The sequence below is a fragment of the Sminthopsis crassicaudata genome, chromosome 4 (genome assembly GCF_048593235.1).
Source record: "Sminthopsis crassicaudata isolate SCR6 chromosome 4, ASM4859323v1, whole genome shotgun sequence".
In the NCBI taxonomy this organism is placed as follows: Eukaryota; Metazoa; Chordata; class Mammalia; order Dasyuromorphia; family Dasyuridae; genus Sminthopsis; species Sminthopsis crassicaudata.
Window position 1 is genome coordinate 365721664 of NC_133620.1, and position 24074 is coordinate 365745737.

Consider the following 24074-nt stretch of genomic DNA (forward strand, 5'->3'; position numbering starts at 1 on the left):
ACAAACCTGTCTCTGTGTCTCTCTTCCCCAAAGGTCCCTCCCTCAATCCTTCTTTTCCCAGGGACCGTCATCCCGGCTCTCTCTTGCCTTTGCTGGCTAAAGTCCTGAAGGCGTCCTCGGCTTCCTTCATTTTTGCTCGGCTCTCTCCTGGCTGCCTTCCAACCCCACCGTTCCACCAAACGGCCCTTTGCAGAGTTACACGAAGGTCTTTTCTGAAACCTCCTGCTTCCTGACCCCTCTGCCGCTCTTCACACTGTGTCACAAGTGTTTCTTCACCTTGATACTTCTCCTGGCTCCAGTTTGTAGGGACTCTCCTCTCTCCTGGCTCTCTTGCAACCTCTTATTCTGGGACTCCTCTTTTCTCTCTATCCTTTTTAACTTTACCAGCTCCTGAGCTCCCATGAATTTAACGACCATCTCTATGGAGATGAGTTTACAATGGACCTATCTAATCCAAAATATTCCCCCCCACCCCCGCACCCCAATCTGCCAATTCCACTTTATCGGTAGACATCCTAAGAACCCATGATCCAAACTTTCTTTTGACCGTGGAGGAGACACCACGTTAAAAGTCACGCAAAATCACCAGTTAAGTGTAGAGGGCCACAGACAGTGGGGGAAGTCTGGGCGAGGGAGAAGACCCTGCAGCCCTCAGGGAATTTGCTGACAATGTCTGGTTGGGCGCTCACTTCCCCTTTGGGGTGTCTCAGTTTTTTGAATGGGGGGGTGGGGTGGGGTGGGGCAGGGGAGCATGACAAACTGTGTTGTACTTGAAGCAGAGATACTTGCAGCAAAGAGGCAACTCCAGAATACTAGCAAGTCCTTACAGTGCAGTCCACATCACAAATAAATTTGGGAGGGCTAATCCCTCAGGGTCTCCCTGGACCCACCCAAGAGGTGCCCAGACTGTCTAAGAGCTTTGCCTCCAGGACGTCTGCTTCTGTTCAGGCTGCCCGCCGGCCATCAGGACTCTACTTCCTCCAATCTTCCATCCTGTGTTCCACTGAGTATCCCTGCCTCGGCTCGTTGTCAAGGAGGGGAGGGAGGCTGCCCGCCCAGAGCCAGAGGCAGGGAGAAAACTACCTACCCCATGGGCGCCTGTCCCTGCCCGGGATACACACAGCCGGCTCCCACACAGACCCCGATCCCGGACGAGCCCCCAACTGGGAGGGATGTAGAAGACCTTTACCCCCAAAAAGCTACTCAGAGATCAGTCAGTAAAAAGGCAGAAAAGATGTTTGTGGAAAACCTCCGGAGGATGGGTGAGCCGTCCCATCTCCAGATAAGAAAGAGCAAGTTCCTGGTAGGAGGGCGAAAGAAGTAGTAAGGATACACAGCTTTTATACAAGAGATTACATCACAAGGAAGAGAGCTTTGGGAAGCGGAGGGGGAGGCATCTAATTGGTCGTTGCTATTCGGAGAGATTGAAATGGAAGGTTTCCGTGCCTAAGTTGGGGAGCGTTGAGAAATGGGTGCCCTCTCCCCTCATTGAATGTTTAACATTGGCGCCAAAGGCAGACTAGAACGGAACGCTTTGTTTCCCTGATTCCGAGAGGAATCATCCATCAGACCTTCAAACTTCACCCTAGTGAGCTGACCCCATTTAAACCAATAGTCTAAATATTGGTCACAGTGAACAAGGATGAATGTTCTCATTTCTGGTTAAGGAAACATATCTAAAGTTTCAAAAAAATGCTGGCTTGCACATACCGTACTTATGCAGGTCACAGAGACATAGAGATAATAAAATACACAGAAAAAGAATGTAAACACTCCTGTAAGTTCTTCACTTTATCTCTCCATTCCACACCCTCCCAACCTGACTCCAGCTGGCAGACCCAACCCCTGCTCTCTCCCTGGTCAAGAACATTCAGGAAGTCCCAACTGCTGTCAGCATCCAGGACCAAACCCAACCTTTGCCATGTCTGGCATGGCATCACCAGGCCTGGCTCAGCCTCCTTCTCTGCAGGATGATACACGTCCCCACTCGGCTGCCCTGCCCCCACCCCCACCCCCGAAACACTCCACCCTCAGCCCAAAACAAGCCCCCAGCCTGAGATTCCTTGCCCCCAAACTGCCTCCCCCGGTACCTCTGCCCGTGGCTCCCCCTCCCCCTCTCCTGGAATCCCCTCCCTCTTGATTCCATCTTGCCTCTGGGGACCCCAAGTTCCCACCCTGGCTGAGACCAAGGGCAGCATCTCCCAGAGGCCTTTCCCCGCTTTCCCATCGGGAGGGATCGTCTCTTCTCTCCATTGGTCCCTGATGCTCAGCCCTTTTCCTTTGCAGAACGGAAGCCTGTCAGTGACAGGGGCCCTGTGTACAGACGGGGGGTGGGGGTGGGGGGGAGGGGAGAAGGGTGGGTTGGGGGGGGGTAGGCAGTGGGGGTGGTAGAGGTCCCTCTGAGCTGTGCTCTTCCACAGGAGCTCTAGAAAGTGCCTGACACAGGAGGGACCCTCCCCCAATGCTGCCCCATTGTCTGATGTTCCCCCACCCAGGTGCTCACAAAGGCCACTTGCAGAGTGGAGGATTCCCAAGTACTTTCCATGAAATCTCATCAACTCCTCAAGGTGCAGGGACTATGCTAATGAGGAAGGGTCTGGCTGGAAGGGCTGAGACAGAGTCTCCCAATGGGGGGAACCTGGTGGCCACTGAGCTTCGTATCCCCTGTCTGGGCCTGAAATAGGCCCTTGGTGGGGACGGATGAGGAGCTGGGGGGGCTCGAGGGGGAAGGCTGGCAGGTGAGGAAAGGTGACCATGAGCAGAAGGGCCGTGGGCCCGGCAGGGCTGGGGGCGGCGTGGGGCTGTGAGTTAAGACTATACTTTCAGGGATCATTTCTATAGTATGTGACTAGAGAATTGTGGCTGAAAGTGTAGCACGGAGGTAACCACGAGGAGGAGCTGCAGCGTTCTCTTCTGAGCGTGAAGCCGGCTTGTGATGCTGCTTCTCAGCAGCTGTCACTTGCCATTGATGATCGTTCTTCCCTTCCTTCGGGTTGGGCGAGAGGAAGAGGACGCAGGCTGAGTGGCTCCTCCCTCATTCACTTGTGTCTCAAAGTCAGATGGAACCCTTTGCTTTCTCCTCCAGAAACCCATTTTCCAGGTCAACTCAGAAGAGCCTGGTGAAAGGCATAACCTCAGGCAGCCAGAGGAGCTTCCCTTCATTGAGTGGTTGGAGAGATGGAGAGATGGAGAGATGGAGAGATGGAGAGATGGAGAAACAGAAACAGAAACAGAAACAGAAAGAGCCGTGTGGCTCACCCCGGGTGGGGTGGACAAAACTGCTGTGCCTCTGGTCTCCCCTTGGAGTCACAGACTGCACTCTTTCCCACCCTCTCTTGTCTTTCCTCACACACTCCTACCAGTCTGGCCCTTTCCCTCTACCTTCCCCCGTCCTTGGCACAGCCCCACCCCTCCTTGGGGGGGGGGGGGAGATGTCCGTCCTATCCAGCAAGGCTCAGCCCTCCTTCCTTCCTGCTTCACTGACGCCCTCCCTCTTTTCAGTCTTCCCTCTCTTCTAGCTGCTTCTTTGCTGTCCACAAACCTGTCTCTGTGTCTCTCTTCCCCAAAGGTCCCTCCCTCAATCCTTCTTTTCCCAGGGACCGTCATCCCGGCTCTCTCTTGCCTTTGCTGGCTAAAGTCCTGAAGGCGTCCTCGGCTTCCTTCATTTTTGCTCGGCTCTCTCCTGGCTGCCTTCCAACCCCACCGTTCCACCAAACGGCCCTTTGCAGAGTTACACGAAGGTCTTTTCTGAAACCTCCTGCTTCCTGACCCCTCTGCCGCTCTTCACACTGTGTCACAAGTGTTTCTTCACCTTGATACTTCTCCTGGCTCCAGTTTGTAGGGACTCTCCTCTCTCCTGGCTCTCTTGCAACCTCTTATTCTGGGACTCCTCTTTTCTCTCTATCCTTTTTAACTTTACCAGCTCCTGAGCTCCCATGAATTTAACGACCATCTCTATGGAGATGAGTTTACAATGGACCTATCTAATCCAAAATATTCCCCCCCACCCCCGCACCCCAATCTGCCAATTCCACTTTATCGGTAGACATCCTAAGAACCCATGATCCAAACTTTCTTTTGACTGTGGAGGAGACACCACGTTAAAAGTCACGCAAAATCACCAGTTAAGTGTAGAGGGCCACAGACAGTGGGGGAAGTCTGGGCGAGGGAGAAGACCCTGCAGCCCTCAGGGAATTTGCTGACAATGTCTGGTTGGGCGCTCACTTCCCCTTTGGGGTGTCTCAGTTTTTTGAATGGGGGGGTGGGGTGGGGTGGGGCAGGGGAGCATGACAAACTGTGTTGTACTTGAAGCAGAGATACTTGCAGCAAAGAGGCAACTCCAGAATACTAGCAAGTCCTTACAGTGCAGTCCACATCACAAATAAATTTGGGAGGGCTAATCCCTCAGGGTCTCCCTGGACCCACCCAAGAGGTGCCCAGACTGTCTAAGAGCTTTGCCTCCAGGACGTCTGCTTCTGTTCAGGCTGCCCGCCGGCCATCAGGACTCTACTTCCTCCAATCTTCCATCCTGTGTTCCACTGAGTATCCCTGCCTCGGCTCGTTGTCAAGGAGGGGAGGGAGGCTGCCCGCCCAGAGCCAGAGGCAGGGAGAAAACTACCTACCCCATGGGCGCCTGTCCCTGCCCGGGATACACACAGCCGGCTCCCACACAGACCCCGATCCCGGACGAGCCCCCAACTGGGAGGGATGTAGAAGACCTTTACCCCCAAAAAGCTACTCAGAGATCAGTCAGTAAAAAGGCAGAAAAGATGTTTGTGGAAAACCTCCGGAGGATGGGTGAGCCGTCCCATCTCCAGATAAGAAAGAGCAAGTTCCTGGTAGGAGGGCGAAAGAAGTAGTAAGGATACACAGCTTTTATACAAGAGATTACATCACAAGGAAGAGAGCTTTGGGAAGCGGAGGGGGAGGCATCTAATTGGTCGTTGCTATTCGGAGAGATTGAAATGGAAGGTTTCCGTGCCTAAGTTGGGGAGCGTTGAGAAATGGGTGCCCTCTCCCCTCATTGAATGTTTAACATTGGCGCCAAAGGCAGATTAGAACGGAACGCTTTGTTTCCCTGATTCCGAGAGGAATCATCCATCAGACCTTCAAACTTCACCCTAGTGAGCTGACCCCATTTAAACCAATAGTCTAAATATTGGTCACAGTGAACAAGGATGAATGTTCTCATTTCTGGTTAAGGAAACATATCTAAAGTTTCAAAAAAATGCTGGCTTGCACATACCGTACTTATGCAGGTCACAGAGACATAGAGATAATAAAATACACAGAAAAAGAATGTAAACACTCCTGTAAGTTCTTCACTTTATCTCTCCATTCCACACCCTCCCAACCTGACTCCAGCTGGCAGACCCAACCCCTGCTCTCTCCCTGGTCAAGAACATTCAGGAAGTCCCAACTGCTGTCAGCATCCAGGACCAAACCCAACCTTTGCCATGTCTGGCATGGCATCACCAGGCCTGGCTCAGCCTCCTTCTCTGCAGGATGATACACGTCCCCACTCGGCTGCCCTGCCCCCACCCCCACCCCCGAAACACTCCACCCTCAGCCCAAAACAAGCCCCCAGCCTGAGATTCCTTGCCCCCAAACTGCCTCCCCCGGTACCTCTGCCCGTGGCTCCCCCTCCCCCTCTCCTGGAATCCCCTCCCTCTTGATTCCATCTTGCCTCTGGGGACCCCAAGTTCCCACCCTGGCTGAGACCAAGGGCAGCATCTCCCAGAGGCCTTTCCCCGCTTTCCCATCGGGAGGGATCGTCTCTTCTCTCCATTGGTCCCTGATGCTCAGCCCTTTTCCTTTGCAGAACGGAAGCCTGTCAGTGACAGGGGCCCTGTGTACAGACGGGGGGTGGGGGTGGGGGGGAGGGGAGAAGGGTGGGTTGGGGGGGGTAGGCAGTGGGGGTGGTAGAGGTCCCTCTGAGCTGTGCTCTTCCACAGGAGCTCTAGAAAGTGCCTGACACAGGAGGGACCCTCCCCCAATGCTGCCCCATTGTCTGATGTTCCCCCACCCAGGTGCTCACAAAGGCCACTTGCAGAGTGGAGGATTCCCAAGTACTTTCCATGAAATCTCATCAACTCCTCAAGGTGCAGGGACTATGCTAATGAGGAAGGGTCTGGCTGGAAGGGCTGAGACAGAGTCTCCCAATGGGGGGAACCTGGTGGCCACTGAGCTTCGTATCCCCTGTCTGGGCCTGAAATAGGCCCTTGGTGGGGACGGATGAGGAGCTGGGGGGGCTCGAGGGGGAAGGCTGGCAGGTGAGGAAAGGTGACCATGAGCAGAAGGGCCGTGGGCCCGGCAGGGCTGGGGGCGGCGTGGGGCTGTGAGTTAAGACTATACTTTCAGGGATCATTTCTATAGTATGTGACTAGAGAATTGTGGCTGAAAGTGTAGCACGGAGGTAACCACGAGGAGGAGCTGCAGCGTTCTCTTCTGAGCGTGAAGCCGGCTTGTGATGCTGCTTCTCAGCAGCTGTCACTTGCCATTGATGATCGTTCTTCCCTTCCTTCGGGTTGGGCGAGAGGAAGAGGACGCAGGCTGAGTGGCTCCTCCCTCATTCACTTGTGTCTCAAAGTCAGATGGAACCCTTTGCTTTCTCCTCCAGAAACCCATTTTCCAGGTCAACTCAGAAGAGCCTGGTGAAAGGCATAACCTCAGGCAGCCAGAGGAGCTTCCCTTCATTGAGTGGTTGGAGAGATGGAGAGATGGAGAGATGGAGAAACAGAAACAGAAACAGAAACAGAAACAGAAACAGAAACAGAAAGAGCCGTGTGGCTCACCCCGGGTGGGGTGGACAAAACTGCTGTGCCTCTGGTCTCCCCTTGGAGTCACAGACTGCACTCTTTCCCACCCTCTCTTGTCTTTCCTCACACACTCCTACCAGTCTGGCCCTTTCCCTCTACCTTCCCCCGTCCTTGGCACAGCCCCACCCCTCCTTGGGGGGGGGGGGAGATGTCCGTCCTATCCAGCAAGGCTCAGCCCTCCTTCCTTCCTGCTTCACTGACGCCCTCCCTCTTTTCAGTCTTCCCTCTCTTCTAGCTGCTTCTTTGCTGTCCACAAACCTGTCTCTGTGTCTCTCTTCCCCAAAGGTCCCTCCCTCAATCCTTCTTTTCCCAGGGACCGTCATCCCGGCTCTCTCTTGCCTTTGCTGGCTAAAGTCCTGAAGGCGTCCTCGGCTTCCTTCATTTTTGCTCGGCTCTCTCCTGGCTGCCTTCCAACCCCACCGTTCCACCAAACGGCCCTTTGCAGAGTTACACGAAGGTCTTTTCTGAAACCTCCTGCTTCCTGACCCCTCTGCCGCTCTTCACACTGTGTCACAAGTGTTTCTTCACCTTGATACTTCTCCTGGCTCCAGTTTGTAGGGACTCTCCTCTCTCCTGGCTCTCTTGCAACCTCTTATTCTGGGACTCCTCTTTTCTCTCTATCCTTTTTAACTTTACCAGCTCCTGAGCTCCCATGAATTTAACGACCATCTCTATGGAGATGAGTTTACAATGGACCTATCTAATCCAAAATATTCCCCCCCACCCCCGCACCCCAATCTGCCAATTCCACTTTATCGGTAGACATCCTAAGAACCCATGATCCAAACTTTCTTTTGACTGTGGAGGAGACACCACGTTAAAAGTCACGCAAAATCACCAGTTAAGTGTAGAGGGCCACAGACAGTGGGGGAAGTCTGGGCGAGGGAGAAGACCCTGCAGCCCTCAGGGAATTTGCTGACAATGTCTGGTTGGGCGCTCACTTCCCCTTTGGGGTGTCTCAGTTTTTTGAATGGGGGGGTGGGGTGGGGTGGGGCAGGGGAGCATGACAAACTGTGTTGTACTTGAAGCAGAGATACTTGCAGCAAAGAGGCAACTCCAGAATACTAGCAAGTCCTTACAGTGCAGTCCACATCACAAATAAATTTGGGAGGGCTAATCCCTCAGGGTCTCCCTGGACCCACCCAAGAGGTGCCCAGACTGTCTAAGAGCTTTGCCTCCAGGACGTCTGCTTCTGTTCAGGCTGCCCGCCGGCCATCAGGACTCTACTTCCTCCAATCTTCCATCCTGTGTTCCACTGAGTATCCCTGCCTCGGCTCGTTGTCAAGGAGGGGAGGGAGGCTGCCCGCCCAGAGCCAGAGGCAGGGAGAAAACTACCTACCCCATGGGCGCCTGTCCCTGCCCGGGATACACACAGCCGGCTCCCACACAGACCCCGATCCCGGACGAGCCCCCAACTGGGAGGGATGTAGAAGACCTTTACCCCCAAAAAGCTACTCAGAGATCAGTCAGTAAAAAGGCAGAAAAGATGTTTGTGGAAACCTCCGGAGGATGGGTGAGCCGTCCCATCTCCAGATAAGAAAGAGCAAGTTCCTGGTAGGAGGGCGAAAGAAGTAGTAAGGATACACAGCTTTTATACAAGAGATTACATCACAAGGAAGAGAGCTTTGGGAAGCGGAGGGGGAGGCATCTAATTGGTCGTTGCTATTCGGAGAGATTGAAATGGAAGGTTTCCGTGCCTAAGTTGGGGAGCGTTGAGAAATGGGTGCCCTCTCCCCTCATTGAATGTTTAACATTGGCGCCAAAGGCAGATTAGAACGGAACGCTTTGTTTCCCTGATTCCGAGAGGAATCATCCATCAGACCTTCAAACTTCACCCTAGTGAGCTGACCCCATTTAAACCAATAGTCTAAATATTGGTCACAGTGAACAAGGATGAATGTTCTCATTTCTGGTTAAGGAAACATATCTAAAGTTTCAAAAAAATGCTGGCTTGCACATACCGTACTTAAGCAGGTCACAGAGACATAGAGATAATAAAATACACAGAAAAAGAATGTAAACACTCCTGTAAGTTCTTCACTTTATCTCTCCATTCCACACCCTCCCAACCTGACTCCAGCTGGCAGACCCAACCCCTGCTCTCTCCCTGGTCAAGAACATTCAGGAAGTCCCAACTGCTGTCAGCATCCAGGACCAAACCCAACCTTTGCCATGTCTGGCATGGCATCACCAGGCCTGGCTCAGCCTCCTTCTCTGCAGGATGATACACGTCCCCACTCGGCTGCCCTGCCCCCACCCCCACCCCCGAAACACTCCACCCTCAGCCCAAAACAAGCCCCCAGCCTGAGATTCCTTGCCCCCAAACTGCCTCCCCCGGTACCTCTGCCCGTGGCTCCCCCTCCCCCTCTCCTGGAATCCCCTCCCTCTTGATTCCATCTTGCCTCTGGGGACCCCAAGTTCCCACCCTGGCTGAGACCAAGGGCAGCATCTCCCAGAGGCCTTTCCCCGCTTTCCCATCGGGAGGGATCGTCTCTTCTCTCCATTGGTCCCTGATGCTCAGCCCTTTTCCTTTGCAGAACGGAAGCCTGTCAGTGACAGGGGCCCTGTGTACAGACAGGGGGTGGGGGTGGGGGGGAGGGGAGAAGGGTGGGTTGGGGGGGGTAGGCAGTGGGGGTGGTAGAGGTCCCTCTGAGCTGTGCTCTTCCACAGGAGCTCTAGAAAGTGCCTGACACAGGAGGGACCCTCCCCCAATGCTGCCCCATTGTCTGATGTTCCCCCACCCAGGTGCTCACAAAGGCCACTTGCAGAGTGGAGGATTCCCAAGTACTTTCCATGAAATCTCATCAACTCCTCAAGGTGCAGGGACTATGCTAATGAGGAAGGGTCTGGCTGGAAGGGCTGAGACAGAGTCTCCCAATGGGGGGAACCTGGTGGCCACTGAGCTTCGTATCCCCTGTCTGGGCCTGAAATAGGCCCTTGGTGGGGACGGATGAGGAGCTGGGGGGGCTCGAGGGGGAAGGCTGGCAGGTGAGGAAAGGTGACCATGAGCAGAAGGGCCGTGGGCCCGGCAGGGCTGGGGGCGGCGTGGGGCTGTGAGTTAAGACTATACTTTCAGGGATCATTTCTATAGTATGTGACTAGAGAATTGTGGCTGAAAGTGTAGCACGGAGGTAACCACGAGGAGGAGCTGCAGCGTTCTCTTCTGAGCGTGAAGCCGGCTTGTGATGCTGCTTCTCAGCAGCTGTCACTTGCCATTGATGATCGTTCTTCCCTTCCTTCGGGTTGGGCGAGAGGAAGAGGACGCAGGCTGAGTGGCTCCTCCCTCATTCACTTGTGTCTCAAAGTCAGATGGAACCCTTTGCTTTCTCCTCCAGAAACCCATTTTCCTGGTTGACTCAGAAGAGCCTGGTGAAAGGCATAATCTCAAGCAACCACACGAGCTTCCCTTTATTGGATAGTTGATTATCTTGTCAACCTCATAAGCTTAAAGAAATGGTCCTTGCTGCTACCTGAGAAGTATCCCCCACTTAGTGATAACTGTTTTTTTTGCATACTGTTTAGAACAGAAATTCCTTTATTAAGACTGGTAGTTCAAAAAAATTTTGATGAAACATTATTAATTAGAGAAATGCAAATTAAGACAAATTTGAAGATACCACTACACACCTGCCAGATTGGCTAGAATGACAGGTCAAGATAATGCAGAATGTTGAAGTGTATGTTGCAAAACAGGGACACTGATACATTGTTTGTGGAATTGTGTATAGATCCAGCCATTCTGGGGAATGTTTTGGAACTATGCTCAAAGAGTTATCAAAATGTGCTACCGTTTGATCCAGTAGTGCTACTACTGGGCTTTTATCCCAATGAGATCTTAAAGAAGGGAAGGGGAGGTCCAAGTTTTCAAAGCCTTCTAGAGAGGAGTAACAGCAATAAAATCTTATCTGCTTAATGCTGCCTGGGAAAAAGAAGTTTTGCTAGTGACCATGAAACATTCAGCTAGAAGGAAGAAAAACTTAAAAAAAAAATAACCTATTTGTTTGCTTCTGAATTTGGGTAAGTTGTTAACATTATGGGTTATGTTTGCTGGACATATAGGTTTTATAGAGTTATTTAGCTATTTACTGTGTTGTGACTCAAAATTTCTGAAGGGAAAAAGAAAGGAGAATTATGGTGATTTATGAAAGATTGATTTGTAGGAGCAGCTATAGGTTTGAAGGGTTTTAGGAGTGAGGAAAAAGAAGAGGTGGGAGTAAGACAAATGGAAGAGGATCTTTTGTTTTCAAAGGTAAAGATTCAACTCCCTCCCCCCCCTCAATGCTTCTGCTACTTTAGCAATGGAGCATCCAGTAGAAGGGTTGTTAAAATGCGTTTATAGTATGTAGCTGAGGGAAAGAGAAGAGTTAAGTAGGAAGAGAAAAATGAAGGATTTTAGTGGAAGGATTTCTGAGTGGGAACAGGAAAGAATCTTTTGAGCAGATTTAGCTCACCTTCTTTCCCCCTTCTTTTCCCCCTACTAAGTGTGTTCCAGCCTTTTTTTATCAAGTTGCAGCCGGCTGACAGGAGCAACTGTGATTTTAAAGGGATAGCCTACATTTGTTTTTGTTTTTGTATTTTTGGATACATAATGATTTCCTTGGTTAAGGACCATAGTCATAAATGTGATCTATAATTTGATAAAGTTATTTTTAAAAGTTTAATTGATGTTTTAAAGGATCTGAGATTCTTTTATGTGGTATTAGGATATTCTGTATAAGTTTTTAATTGATTGTATTGATTGTATGCTCATCATTTAAAGGACTTCTGAAAATAATAGTTTTTTCTTTGTTCTTTTGAAAATGTTTCTGTTTTAGGCAGTATGTAATTTGGAATTTTTATATGTATTAGGTATTTTAAAGCAAAATGATTTGTATAATGTTCGACTTATGACACTGCCTACAAATTTCTTACTGTTATCAATATAAGTTCATGGTAAATACCTGTTTAGAATCTATCTGGAACTTTGTTGGAATTTGTTATTCGAGATAAAATTTGTTGGACTTGTAATTAATATTTGTAGAGAGTTTTTAGACTCCATCCTCTGATGGTTAGTGGGACAATTACCTGTGTATAACTGGGTTAAGGCTACTTTATCCTGTTTCCTGTATTGCTGAAGGATCAGTTTTTATATTATGTTATAATCATATCTCTGCATTTTTTTCTCCTCCTCTGCCTAATAGGAGTCAATGGTCAGTAGAAATTGTTAATGCAATTCAATTATGTCATACCTTACTGTTTCCAATTTGGTTATATGTAATCATTGTATCCTAAATACTTAGGCAAATGAATGTTTACCTGATCATCTATCCATTACTAGACATTTGTGTCTGAAGTTATTCAGGTTTTTAAGGTTTCTAAATGAAGAGAGGACAATTAACAATGGTCTGTGAAACTTACTGCTGTTTTTATAGGGACTATAGCTGACAGCCGTTTGGCTGTCCTGTAAGACAAACATGTTTCTTTCCATGGGCAGCTGTTGGCCAGTCCATTTTGGCCTCCCCACATTTTGCAGCAGTCCTTGTGGACCTGTCTTTCTATCTCAGACTGTCTTCGCCCCTGATCAGCATGAAGCAGTTTTGCATGAGATGCTTTGCCCCCTGCCCCTGATGGACTGATATGGGGAATTGGAAAATGGTTAATGAATGACTGTTAAACCCTGAATGGGTCAATTATTACTGTGTGTTGATATGGGGATGGAAATTGTTAAAATTGTGTAACTCCTGCTGTTATGCTTGAATGATTTTTAGGAAATCCTACTGTGATATGTATAGGAATTCATTCTTGGGATTAATATGTGAGATGGTTATTTGACAGTTTATTTGCTTTTTTTTGAGGGGGGAGGAGAGGGTGATTCCATTTGCCTGAGAGAAAAGGGAGGGAAGAAGAGATAGGAAATTGGGGAAAGAGGAAGAAGGGGACCCCCTAGTTTCCTATTAACTTTGCCCTAGATACTTCTGCCCACCTCCTATCTCACTAGTTCAGATTGAATTAGAAGTCCTTTAAGAAGTCCTTTTTTGTTTTTACTCCTTGCTTAAACCTACTCAACTATGATTTGCTGGTTATGTTTTAAACTTTGAAATCCCTTATTTTGTTGGAGTTGCTCTGGCAGACTCAGTGTTTAGCATTTTTTTAAACAACCAGAAATCAGACACCTTGGGACTTGGCAGTCTCCAGGCCTGTAAACCCAGGTTCTTAACTGGTATCTCAGCCTTCTCAAAGGACGTTTCAGGCCCTTAAGTCTGGAGTTTGCCTGCCTTGATGGTCTAACTGTGCATACTCTCATAGCTCTGCTCAGAAATCTATATCCTGGGTGGGGACAGGGGGAGCTACTCCAGGCCTCACCCTTCTCCCCTGGAGTGGGGTACCCCTCTGAATGGGCAGCACGACTGTCTTGAGCTCTGCTGCTCCCTATATAAGCAAGAGGCTGAGTTAAATGCACAAATGACTGCAGACCACCTAACACAATGAACTGTCCATCTCGAACTGGATTCTCTGGCTGAGATGGTGCTCCATCTGTCAAGGTGCAAATGGGAGCCTTTGGGGTTGTCAGACTTTCCCTTGGCATACAAGTTCTTGCATTTTTCTACTTCTATTTTGATTTATTGCCTCAAATAGCATTGGTTCTGGGGCCTTCCAGGTATCTAGGGGAAGGTAATTCAATGATTTGAACTCTTGTGCCACAGTTCCCTGAATGGCCCTGTGTGGAAAGGTGAAGAACTTACAGATTAAGCGCATATTGATCAGAGACTGCTAGCTCACGTAAATCAGGCCTATAGGCCCCAGGCATGTGAAGGCCTAGGCTGTATTCCATTGTCCAAAGAAGAGATTGGGAACATATATGTGGCATTCCACTGACTAAATAGGGGAATGCAGACTTGTATGACTAATCACAGCACATGGAGGGTGGGATTTTGGAGGTTCTTTGTCTGAAATGTATAAAAGCTTTGAACTTTTTCAAGAGTGGTTTTCTCCTGCTGTGAATTTGGCTCACAGATCAGGATGGGGTCCTTCTCGAGATTCTAATAAATAATTCTGCTTTCTAAGAGTGATCTCTGAGGTTTTTTTTGTCCCCAACAGCCCTACTTCAGTTTCCCTGAATTGTTTTGCCTCGGACCCCCTGTTTGCAAACCCCCTTCTGTTAATTCGGACTGATATAACTTAGGGCTAGTTACTTGTACATGTGCCAACTCGAGATAAGGGGAATTTAACAAAACCTATGGACAACCAATCCTCCTACAGGCCTCGAGATCCTCCTCGCCAGGGCTGGTGTCACATTGTAGAAGGATGTGTGAATCTTTCAAAAGCCTTGTGCTATCCTTGTTTCAATACTGCACTCTCTAACTCACTTGGGGAGACTCCCTTATAATGATCTGCTTCTCCGTTTCTTTTCTTTGCCTGGAATGGATTCCATCACTGAGACTGCTGCCCGTGGAGGCCTGACCTGTACCAAAGCAAACCCCTCCCATCGCCCCACTGTGCCTGCCCCCAGAGTTCACCACAGGGAACACTGGTAAGTTGATTTCTTGGACTTGGAAGTTCAGGTTCAAGGACATCTTTTGCTTTTTGTTGACACCTTCTCAGATTGACTGAAGCCTTTCCTGTGAAGCCTGAATCTGCTTTGGTAGTGGCCAAGAAACTTGTGACTGAGATTATTGCCCAGTTCAGACTCCCTTCCTCCCTCAGGTCTGACAATGGCCCAGCTTTTGTTTCTAATGTTGTGCAGTCCCTGGCACAGGCCCCAGGGTTCAAGGGCATCTGCATTGTGTCATGGACTACAGGGTTCGGGTCAGGGAGAAGGCAAGAATAGGATACTTAAGGAGCATATTTCTGAGCTCCAGTTGGGAACTGGTGAGACCCGAGTAGGAGCCTATTCAGTGCTCCACCCCCATTGTTCCCCCTATGGGCAGGATGGCTCTTATGATGTTGCTAATGATTCCTTTTTCGAGTCCCTACAGGCTCTCCAGGACACCTGGGCAGCATCCAGGGCTCGCTATCACAGCTCTATCCAGCCTCTCCCATCACAGCCTGCTGGACCAGACCTCCAACCGGGGGATTGGATCCTGACCAGAACATTTCCTCGTGGCTCTGCATTGGAACTCCGCCGGACCAGCCCTCACCAGGTCATTGTCTCTAATTCCTCAATAGTGAAGGTGGCCCACTGTAAAGCATCCTTCACATGTGAGGCCTTGCCCTGCCCCCAACGCACCTGCAGGACCCGGCTCAGGAAGATAGTGTTTTTGTATCTTATCCCCTTTTATGGCCTGAGCCTCCTTCTTGCTTCCCCCAGCCTATTGTATCAGCCCAGCTGCTATTCTCCCCATGTGTGGGCGCTGATGAGAACTACTGGGGGAGGTAGAGGCCCAAAATGAGAATCACGGGCAGCCATGGATCTATGCTGGCTCTTGGGAAGGACCTGGGGTATCAGATTTTATGCAGCAGGAAGAGATTTGGGAGCCCTGCTCACAATCCAAAGGACCCTCCCAAGAAAAAACATCCCCATAGGCCCTAATGGAGTTATTAATCCCCCTCTTTCACCCCTGAGATCAGCCACAACCACTTCTCTTCTGGAGGTAAACCACAACAACACCTCCTCAGCCTCCACTCCCCCAGCACCGCTGCCTCCCTATGAGACCTTTATGTCAGCCCTTGCTGGAATACACCTGCTGATAAACCTGACCAGCCCCAGCCTCGCCACAAGCTGCTGGCTCTACCTGGACCCGCCCCCCCCACCTTGTGAGCATAGGCACCACATGGGGGACAGAGGCCCCCTTCATCCTGAATCTCTCAGCTAAGGATCTGCCCCCAGAGTGCACTGCCCACGTTCCCAGGTTAACTTTGGGGAAGGGTGAAGCAGGTGCATCAAATCAAAAGGTTATAACCTGGAGCGCTCCCCATACAAAAAGGACTGTGTGGTAGTTACTAAGGTTCCCCCACACAAAACTCCCTAATACGGACCCCAACAGGGTCCTACCTTTGCATGCACTATGGGATTAACCCCTTGTATCAGTGAATTCGTTTTGGCCTTGGAAGAATCCCCGGAACTTTGCCTGCTTGTGTACATGCTCTCTCAGGTCTCTCTGTATTCTGAGGAAGGAGCTGAAGAACATTTTAGTCTATTAGGCAGGGCAAGGAGGGCTCTCCTATTCTAGTTCCCCTCCTAATTGGGTTGGGGATAGCAGGCTCCATGGCTGTGGGGACTCCTGCCCTGGTCCAGGGTGACAGCTATAAGCCCTGAGTTCCCAGGTGGACTTGGGATCAAATTTCCTTCTTGGAGAACTCCCTAAACTCCTTGGCAGAGGTGGTTCCACAGAATCATCAGGGATAGATTTTCTCTATCTTAAACAAGGAGGGGTATGTATGGTCCTTTGGGGCAGCTTGCTGCTTCTATGCTAACAGCTCTGGGGTGATAAGAGAAAACATCTGTTCAACTTGAAGCAGAGATACTTGCAACAAAGAGGCAACTCCATAATAATAGCAAGGTGCTCAGAGCCAGCACATGCGAAGTATGCTCTAGTGAAGTAATTGTAGGAAGGGATTTAAGGCTGAGGGAATGTGAAATAAAGGGACTCTGTGTTTAACCTCCCCATGGGTTCCTGCCTCTTTACTCCTTAACCAAGATCCAGGACTCAGCCTGGGACAGACAGATCCTCCAGAGAGCAAGTCTGGATCCTACACTGAAGTGTCATGTTGGACTCCTCACTCTCTCACACAGAAATCTCTTCTCTTCTCCAGCTTTGCCAGTTCTCCCCTCAGAGAGCTACAGAATGGGGCTCCTTCTCTAGTGGGACTAGACCAAGAGGGTTTTGTTTCCTGTCTCTTCCTTCCGTCTGTTTTCTGCTCTCTCCTCATCACTGGACTGGCCTTTCCCTCCAATTACTTACATTCCATCTTCTCAGAGCTTTGATAGAGAGAAGTGGGAAAATGGCATCTGGCTCCTTCCCCCCCCCCAGTTCTTATTCCCTCTTCCTGAAGATCAGGACTAGTTGCCACCAACAGCAGGAAAAGTGGGCCTACATTGTGCCCAATTCATCTCACCCACTGATAGTCCAAGGGGTTGCCCATCATTGCCCTCCCCCATTGTGGACAAGTGCCCAGTGGAAGCAAGGTCATTGCTTCCCAACCTGCCTCCAGCTGGCAGACCCAATCCCTGCTTGCTCCTGGTCTAGAATATTCAGTAACTCCCAACTACTGCAAGCATCCAGGACCAAACCCAACCTTTGTCATGTCTGCCATGACATCACCAAGCCTGGCTCAGCCTCCCTCTCTGTATGATGACAAATGGCCCCCCTTGTCCTCCCCCATGCACTCCACCCTCAGCCCAAAACAAACCCCCAGCCTGGGCTTCCTTGCCCCCAAACTACCTCCCCCTGTGCCTTTGCACATTGTTCTCCTTCCCCCTGTTTTGGAACCCTCTCCCTCTGGATTCCATCTTGCCTCTGGGGACCCCAAGTTCCCACCCTGGCTAAGCCCAAGGGCAGCATCTCCCAGAGGCCTTTACCCATTTTCCCCATTGGGAGGGATTCTCTCTTCTCTCCATTGGTCCCTGATGCTCAGCCCTTTTGCTTTGCAGAAGGGAAGCCTGACAGTGACAGAGACCTGTGTACAGATGGGAGGCTGGAGAGAGGAGGTCCCTCTGTGCTATGCTCTTTCATCTGAGCTCTAGAAAGTGCCAGACAGGAGGGACCCTCACCCAATGCTGTCCCAGTGACTGATGTTCTCCCACCCAGGTGCTCACAAAGGCCACGTGCAGAGTGGAGGATTCCCAAGTGCTTTCCATGTAATCTCATCAACTCCTCCAGGTCCAGGGACTATGCTAATGAGGAAGAGTCTGGCTGGAAGGGCTCAGACAGAAGTCTCCCAGTGGGGGGAACTTGGTGGCCTTTGTATTCTGGGGACGGGGTTGAGAGAGGTCCGTGGTGGGGATTGATGAGGGGCTGGGGGGCACTGCTGTGTCTGATATCAAGAGAATCTGGAACAGTCTTTTCTAGATCAGGGTCAGCTTGTCCTTCTTGCATGTCCCAAGCAGGACCCAGTCTCCAAGCTAGAACTTATGTATCGTGAATCCTAAGGGAGGAGTCTGAGCCCTTTTAGTTGTGAAGTTTTCAAATGTTACAGTAAAGACATGAAATATTTCCTTAAAAACAAATCCTTGGTTTAAAATATTGGATCCAAGGAAGAATTTTGAATCCCTTTTGGATAAAGGTGACCATACAATAATTCATAAGGTGATAATCCCACATCTCTTCGGAGTTATGTTCTATTCTTAATAAGGAAAGGGGAAGGCACTTGGTCCAGGACAATTGTGTCTCAGTCAAATTAGTCAGTTGCTGTTTAATTTCCTTATCCATCCTTTCCTTCAAGTAATTTAAGGGATCTAATTTCTTTTTCCCTTCACTTTCACAATGACCTAAATATTTTACCTCACATTTCACAAATTGCAATTTGTCTTAAGAAATTCTCAGTCCCTGTGCTCCTAAAGAATTTAACAAACTGATAGTGACTTGGACAAAGTGACTCTTTTTCCTCCCTGCCACAAGAAGATCATTTACATGTTGTAAGACTTTTAACAGTAAGAAATTTATCCCAGAAAATTTGCACAATTCTTATATACCCAAATAGATGTTGAATCTTGAATAAGTTGAATATTATACCAATCATTTTGCTGAAAAATCCCAAACTACATATTGTTCACAACAAAAACATTTTCAAAAGGAAGAAGGCAAAAACTATTATTCTTCCTTTCAGATAATTTCAGAGTTCCTTTCAGATAATTGGCATCAATATAGTTAATTAAAACTTCCTATTTTCATATAAAAGCATCTGAAAAGTTCTTGAAAACATCAATTAAACTTTTTGAAATAACTCTTTCAAACTATATACCACATTTCTGATTATATTCTTTATTTTTATTTATTTATATTTTTAATTTTTTTTAATTTTATAATTATAACTTTTTTTGACAGCACATATGCATGGGTAATTTTTTACATTACCCCTTGCACTCACTTCTGTCCCGATTTTTCCCTTCCTTCCCTCCACCCCTTCTCCTAGTTGGCAGGCAGTCTTATTCATGTTAGATATGTTATAGTATATCCTAGATACAATATATGTGTGCAGAAGCGAATTTCTTCTTGCACAGGAAGAATTGGATTCAGAAGGTAAAAATAACCTGGGAAGAAAAACAAAAATGCAAACAGTTTACAATCATTTCCTGTTAGGATTACTAGGTGAGAACTCAGGTTGTCTGGACAGTGACAAGGTGAGAATTCAGGTTGTCTGGACAATTACAAGGTGAGAACTCAGGTTGATTTGATAGAAGGAGCAAGCTCATTGGCTGAAGTGGTTCTTCCCAGAAGCCCTTGCATTATCTCATGCCCATTCTCTGGGAGGATAAAAGAGGACAGCACTCCAGGAAGAGGAGAAGACTCTGCGCTACATCTGGTGATTCTGTTTGTGTTTCTGCCTCTTCCCCTCCTTCTTCCTCCACCTCTGAAGGTGGGGTTGATGTGGGCCGGTCAATAATCTGTTCTCTAGGCAGGGTTGAAGCTTCTTCAAGAGAATCATACCATAATTCCTCATTTAAATCTTCTTGCTCTAGGGCAAGATCTTGATCTTTCCTTTTTTCCTCACACTTCCTCCTCTGTTCATTTTTAAAACTTTTCCTTCTCCTACAACTTGCTTGATAGTTTAAGGCTAATTGAACTATGTTGTAGATATAAAATACCTCTGCAGAAATTGAACGAGGCCCATTTTTTTGCATGAAATTCTTTCATTTCATATCCCACTAGCTTCCATTTATCTACATCTATCTTTTCTTCCTCTAAGAACCAAGGGGATGTGCATCTTAATGCAGCCAAGAGTTTAGCAATCTGTACCCAGGTTACAAGTAAACTCTGCTCCTCAATTGTCTTGATTATACTCTCTATAGTACCACTCCTGAATGGGGGTGGAGCTGAGGTTGCTTCTGGGGCTGGGGTTGAGTCAGCTGAGGTCCAGCGATTGAATATAGCTAACATCTGCCCCATTTCAGCTATAAGAGATTCCTGGTTTAGCCCTTAACAAGTTAAGTTCCTTATTTATCTATTAGCACGCTCACTTAATCTTTAACAAAGTTTCCTCGTTACTCACGGTTCTGGATCAGAGAGACTGAGATCTGGATGGGAGGCTTTTCCACTGGAATCAGGACCGTGTCTGGGCACCAAATTGCGAAGGTCTGGTCTAGCTCCTCTTGTCAGGATAAGCAAAAGTCCTTGCCCCACGTGTGGACGCCAAATGTAGCGAGCTGTCGTCTCCAGAAGCTGCTGGATCGCTCTCTGGGAAGAGATCTGCTGTGTCTACTCAAATCTTTTGGACAGATTCTTCTTCCTGAACCGTTGTCTCCAGGCAGTTGCTGTTAACTCTTGTCCAGAGAAGTGACTTCCCTTCCTGCAGAGAGCTGCATCAAGCCAGATGTAGTGCAGAGTCTTCTCCTCTTCCTGGAGTGCTGTCCTCTTTTATCCTCCCAGAGAATGGGCATGAGATAATGCAAGGGCTTCTGGGAAGAACCACTTCAGCCAATGAGCTTGCTCCTTCTATCAAATCAACCTGAGTTCTCACCTTGTAATTGTCCAGACAACCTGAATTCTCACCTTGTCACTGTCCAGACAACCTGAGTTCTCACCTAGTAATCCTAACAGGAAATGATTGTAAACTGTTTGCATTTTTGTTTTTCTTCCCAGGTTATTTTTACCTTCTGAATCCAATTCTTCCTGTGCAAGAAGAAATTCGCTTCTGCACACATATATTGTATCTAGGATATACTATAACATATCTAACATGAATAAGACTGCCTGCCAACTAGGAGAAGGGGTGGAGGGAAGGAAGGGAAAAATCGGGACAGAAGTGAGTGCAAGGGGTAATGTAAAAAATTACCCATGCATATGTGCTGTCAAAAAAAGTTATAATTATAAAATTAAAAAAAATTAAAAATATAAATAAATAAAAATAAAGAATATAATCAGAAATGTGGTATATAGTTTGAAAGAGTTATTTCAAAAAGTTTAATTGATGTTTTCAAGAACTTTTCAGATGCTTTTATATGAAAATAGGAAGTTTTAATTAACTATATTGATGCCAATTATCTGAAAGGAAGAATAATAGTTTTTGCCTTCTTCCATTTGAAAATGTTTTTGTTGTGAACAATATGTAGTTTGGGAAAACCGGAGTTAGCAATGCTGGATATTACAGACATCTCCCCCCCAAAGGAGGGTGAGACAAGGACATGAGAATTCAGAGAAACGAGACGGGATTTGTATGAGTGCTGACAGCGAGTAAAGACAATAGAGCAAGGGAAACAGTATACACTCTGACTCCATTAAGAAAAATGAAAGGAACCTTGATACAACCTCGATACAAAGAATCATTCAAAAAAGCTTAGAAGTGGGCAGTCTCAGAGGTGAGAGAGGTTCTAGGGAAACCAATGTTTTAGAACCCAAATGAGGAGCTAAAACTCTAGGATTAAGTAACAGATGGTCAACAACTGTGGTTACTGTATAAAGCTCTCTTCCAGGAAAGAATAGAATGATCATCAAAGGCAACTAGTGTGATCTTTATTATTCTCCCTATTCTACCTGATGTTCTTAGACCACTGCCAGATTAAGATTCCCTTTTCATCAATAATTAAGGTCTTGTCAGTTTTCATCTCCTGGATGTTAAATAGTTTTCCAGTCTGCTTCTGAATATAATTCAGAAATCTGTGGGAGAAAGGAAATTTCTTTTCTAGTAAAACTTTCAAACTTTTTGGTCCAGACCTTTCTTAGGACAACAGATTTAAGTGGATATCCACCCAAACTTCTGTCTAGATAAAATCATTGCCCTTCCCAGAATGGACTTACCAGGGTTGGCAAACCTGCCGCTCACACACACAAACACACTGCCCCTAAATGTGGTTCATTGGAATGAACTCAAAAGGAACTAATGGCTTTATGAGGCAACAGAAAATATTGAACTCAAAGACTGAAAAAACAGAAGCAAATCTGAATATCTGAAATGAATTGACTTAAAAAATGGATGAAGGGGAAGAAATTGAAGATTTCATTTAGAGTCTCTAAACATTATTACAAAAAGCACATACAGAATTATATATCTAAAACTGAGAAATCTTAAAAAGAATATGGCTCTAAACCTTTAGAATTAGAATACAAAATGGAAAAAGGCAAATACATATAAGGGAAGCTAAAGTTCACTGAGCTCTGAATCAATCAGAAAAATTGCTTATGGAGAAAAAAACAAACTTGCAGTGGAAAGCAAAAGGTTTCATCTGACTTTGAGACACAAGTGAATGAGGGAGGAGCCACTCAGCCTGCGTCCTCTTCCTCTCGCCCAACCAGAAGGAAGGGAAGAACGATCATCAATGGCAAGTGACAGCTGCTGAGAAGCAGCATCACAAGCCGGCTTCACGCTCAGAAGAGAACGCTGCAGCTCCTCCTCGTGGTTACCTCCGTGCTACACTTTCAGCCACAATTCTCTAGTCACATACTATAGAAATGATCCCTGAAAGTATAGTCTTAACTCACAGCCCCACGCCGCCCCCAGCCCTGCCGGGCCCACGGCGTTTCTGCTCATGGTCACCTTTCCTCACCTGCCGGCCTTCCCCCTCGAGCCCCCCCAGCTCCTCATCCGTCCCCACCAAGGGCCTATTTCAGGCCCAGACAGGGGATACGAAGCTCAGTGGCCACCAGGTTCCCCCCATTGGGAGACTCTGTCTCAGCCCTTCCAGCCAGACCCTTCTCATTAGCATAGTCCCTGCACCTTGAGGAGTTGATGAGATTTCATGGAAAGTACTTGGGAATCCTCCACTCTGCAAGTGGCCTTTGTGAGCACCTGGGTGGGGGAACATCAGTCAATGGGGCAGCATTGGTGGAGGGTCCCTCCTGTGTCAGGCACTTTCTAGAGCTCACGTGGAAGAGCACAGCTCAGAGGGACTTCTACCACCCCCACTGCCCCCCCCTTCCCCCCTGCCCCCCCCCACCCCGTCTGTACACAGGGCCCCTGTCACAGACAGGCTTCCGTTCTGCAAAGGAAAAGGGCTGAGCATCAGGGACCAATGGAGAGAAGAGACGATCCCTCCCGATGGGAAAGCGGGGAAAGGCCTCTGGGAGATGCTGCCCTTGGGCTCAGCCAGGGTGGGAACTTGGGGTCCCCAGAGGCAAGATGGAATCAAGAGGGAGGGGATTCCAGGAGAGGGGGAGGGGGAGCCATGGGCAGAGGTACGGGGGGAGGCAGTTTGGGGGCAAGGAGGCTCAGGCTGGGGGCTTGTTTTGGGCTGAGGGTGGAGTGTTTCGGGGGTGGGGGGGTGGGAGGGTGCAGGGCAGCCAAGTGGGGACGTGTATCATCCTGCAGAGAAGGAGGCTGAGCCAGGCTTGGTGATGTCATGCCAGACATGGCAAAGGTTGGGTTTGGTCCTGGATGCTGGCAGCAGTTGGGACTTCCTGAATGTTCTTGACCAGGGAGAGAGCAGGGGTTGGGTCTGCCAGCTGGAGCCACGTTGGGAGGCCATGATCTTGCTTTCACTGGGTACTTGTCCACAATTGGGGAGGGCAAAGATGGGCAACCCCTGTCACTGGATAAGATGGATTGGGCACAATGTAGGCCCACTTGTCCTCCTGTTTGTGGCAACTGGTCCTTAACTGCAGGAAGAGGGAATAAGAACTTCAGGGGGGAAGGACCCAGATGCCATTTTCCCACTTCTCTCAATCAAAGATCTGAGAAGATGGAATGTAAGTGGTTGCAGGGAAGGGAGGGAGAGGCTAGATAGAAGATGAGGAGATAGTAGAAGAGAAAACATGTGAACAGATAACAAGGAAATGAAATACTCTTGTTCCAGTCATTCTAGGGAAGAGACCATATTCTGCAGATATCTGAGGGGTAGAACTGGCAAAACTTGATAACAGACTGGACTGGTGTCTGAAGAAGTGAGGAGTCAAAGATGACACTTCAGTGGTAATTTTGTCAAAATGGTGGTCAACAGTAAAAAGAAAGTTTTGGTCATGTTGATTTACGATGTCTACTGGTAAATTGGAGGTGAAAGAAGAAAGAAGAAAGAAAATAATAAAAAAAAAAAAAGAAGAAAGGTTTGGCTTGAATAAACATATTTTAGGATTATCTGCGTGGAAACAAATTCATGGGAACTGATGAAATCATGCAGTCAAATAAAACAGAGGAAAAATGGAAGAAGACCCAGAATAACAGGTTGGAAGAGAACCAGGAGAGAGTAGA

General features: G+C 48.2%; 4 non-coding genes across 4 annotated transcripts; 3 read left to right on the forward strand and 1 right to left on the reverse strand.

The window, feature by feature from the left end:
• Positions 1-2810: 2810 nt before the first annotated feature.
• On the forward strand, positions 2811-3027 carry LOC141541940 (small nucleolar RNA U3). The gene has a single exon (XR_012481958.1). It is a non-coding gene; the product is annotated as a small nucleolar RNA U3 (small nucleolar RNA).
• A 3317-nt stretch (positions 3028-6344) lies between these two features.
• Positions 6345-6561, forward strand: LOC141541941 (small nucleolar RNA U3). The gene has a single exon (XR_012481959.1). It is a non-coding gene; the product is annotated as a small nucleolar RNA U3 (small nucleolar RNA).
• Positions 6562-9878: 3317 nt separating this feature from the next.
• Positions 9879-10095, forward strand: LOC141541943 (small nucleolar RNA U3). The gene has a single exon (XR_012481960.1). It is a non-coding gene; the product is annotated as a small nucleolar RNA U3 (small nucleolar RNA).
• A 12053-nt stretch (positions 10096-22148) lies between these two features.
• Positions 22149-22365, reverse strand: LOC141541936 (small nucleolar RNA U3). Its single transcript, XR_012481954.1, has one exon. It is a non-coding gene; the product is annotated as a small nucleolar RNA U3 (small nucleolar RNA).
• Positions 22366-24074: the final 1709 nt, after the last annotated feature.